The sequence below is a fragment of the Strongylocentrotus purpuratus genome, unplaced genomic scaffold (assembly GCF_000002235.5).
Source record: "Strongylocentrotus purpuratus isolate Spur 01 unplaced genomic scaffold, Spur_5.0 spur5_scaffold_20, whole genome shotgun sequence".
Lineage (NCBI taxonomy): Eukaryota > Metazoa > Echinodermata > Echinoidea > Camarodonta > Strongylocentrotidae > Strongylocentrotus > Strongylocentrotus purpuratus.
In genome coordinates, this window is record NW_022145606.1 from 28100294 (window position 1) to 28102848 (window position 2555).

Consider the following 2555-nt stretch of genomic DNA (forward strand, 5'->3'; position numbering starts at 1 on the left):
TTGGCTTTGTCAAATAAATTTCTAATTGGTTTAGCATGTACACATGTAGACATATTGATCTATCACCTACACATACAGTACTGTACATGTATGTAGTGTACTGAAATATTATAAGATACTTTCTTTTGATCCTGTAATGTAATCTGTATGATATGTTAGATATTGATATAATTTTTATAATTCTTAAATGCTTATTCATTTTCAGAGGGGCAGGTAGACACTTGATGACAATCAACGCAAAGGCACAAGGTCACTGTCAAGATAAAGGAGAAATGGCATGTGTACTCCACCGATTGTGAGAAGGGGCTCTTGATTATCCTTTGAAAAAAGTGGTAGATCAAGTTGATCCAGTGTAACAGTAGCAGCAAATCTATGAGGTATGTACAATGTAGATGGATTGTAACAAAAACTTAGGGGTGTTCAATGATCAAGGTACATGTATTTAAGACTCCTACCCCATTTTTCACAATTTTTTTTATTGATGGCTATTAAGTGCTGCATGCATGTACAATGTAGTTTTTCAATGAATGGATGTAAAAATTGATGCTTTTGGATCATAATTGACTAATATGCCCATGTAGTAGACATTTTCAAAATGTATTCAAATGTAAACATACATGTACGTGTACCTTGCGATGAGCTATTACATGTACATGTACATTCACCTGTTTTCTATTATTGTACCTCAATACCGGTAGTCAGAATGCAAATTGTGAGGATTAGTTGTTGCTACATGTAGGTTGGGTAAACATTATGGCCTGCCTGACCTAACAACACGTAATGTGTGGTATTGGTATTCTGAAAGTGTTTATTATTGAAATACAATTTTTCAAAGCAGGAGAATGAAATGATTTATTAAGAGGCAGGTAAAGAAGATGTTTTTGCATGAAATGTATTTACGGTATGAAAATGACCGATCAAACCAAACTCTTGAGTATATTTGTCTTTACTTAGAATATATACTAGTATATGATAATAACTCAACTTTGTTATTGTTTTGTTCCTGAAAGTCATTTCATTTGATATATGCTGTACTGTGACTTATCCACATAGAAATTGTAGAGCATTGCATATAATACAATTTATAGATTGTTATGTTATAGATAATTATTGGGGAAAAACAATGTGAACCTTTCCATTTGTTAGTATTGGCAATACAGTGTACAGGTACAAGATTACAACAATTGTAGAATACTTAATACTAGACAATATTTGTATATTATATTATATGATATGATAGTATGGTATGGTATGATAGGGAAAAAATTCATCTCGGAAGAAATTGTAGACATTTGAATGAATTGTACTCCAAGATATATTATTGTTAGCACTGTTCACACTGTTCTTGAGACCAAAAAATAAATGGAAGCTCTGTTCTTTTTTTCAAACCAACAGATTTCATATGGGATCCCTTTAAGTACAAGGTCTACGCAGCTTCACACACGCACTGAGAGGGACCTGGCAGAGGCTAATAGCATGGCCCTTGGTATGATCAGCCTAAGGTTAAGGTTGATTCAACGAGACATTAAATGGAGATTTTTCAGTGAATATTTTTAATGTTTAATTCCAGATATTTAATTGTCTCAAGTAAAAAAATATGTGTTCACTAGTGTTGATTTGAAAAAAAAGCTCCTGCTGTGGCAATCGAAAAGAGCGCTATATTTTGATTTCTTACAAAGAAGTTTCAGAACCTATGACTATAAAATTTCACACTTTATATCTAAAGGGTTTAATTATTTAAAATAATTTGCAAGTTTCTTGGAGGTTACACAAATTTGAAAAAGTGTAATTTGTAAGAGTTTACAGAACTCAATATCACTGTATTTTGATGATATTTAATTTGGGTTTGAATTAGAGCAAACAATTTAAGATTATACAAGTTAAACAAATAGGGTGTGTAGTTTGATAAATGTGGGATATCCATTTGTTTCATTATACTACAAATTTTTGTGAAAGGTCGATCATCCACTATTGTTAGAGGAAACCTCACAAAACCTCACCCTAAAGAATAAGCGTAGGTATTCTGAAAAGTGAGATGTATTTCTGCCGGCCCTATGATGTACAAAATTCCTTACGAAAATGGAAAAGAGCTACGGTATGTAGGATGCGAAAGTTAATGTGGTTAGATGAGCAAGTGTGCACTTGTAAAAATGACACCTGGCTGGAATGATCCCCAGGAAGTAGAGAATGTGCATACATAGTGTGCGGGTAAGCCTGAATCTGATGACCGGGGTAATAATATATCTGTAAAGCACTTAGAGACATCATACGCTATATAAAAGCGGAATCATTATTATTATTTTATTTTAGGCCTCAGATGAAGGAAATGGGTGCCGAAAGATATCCTTTGAGCACCTTATCTCTGCCAAAACTGCATTAATAATTTAGCACTTTATGTAAAGTCCATTAGATAATATTTATTTGATGGTATTATCGTAATGGCATTCAGGAAAAGTCAACTTCAGGTGTACAATCATCTTGCAACTAATAAACCTTATATGTGATTTAAATAGTTTGTAAAATGATTAGAATAATGATAAAAGGATATGAGAATG

General features: G+C 32.7%; 1 long non-coding RNA gene across 1 annotated transcript; it reads left to right on the forward strand.

Annotated features, from left to right (window-relative positions):
- Nucleotides 1–203: 203 nt before the first annotated feature.
- Nucleotides 204–2080, forward strand: LOC115927344. The gene is made up of 2 exons (XR_004065577.1): nucleotides 204–377; nucleotides 1396–2080. It is a non-coding gene; the product is annotated as an uncharacterized LOC115927344 (long non-coding RNA).
- The last annotated feature ends 475 nt before the right edge of the window (nucleotides 2081–2555 follow it).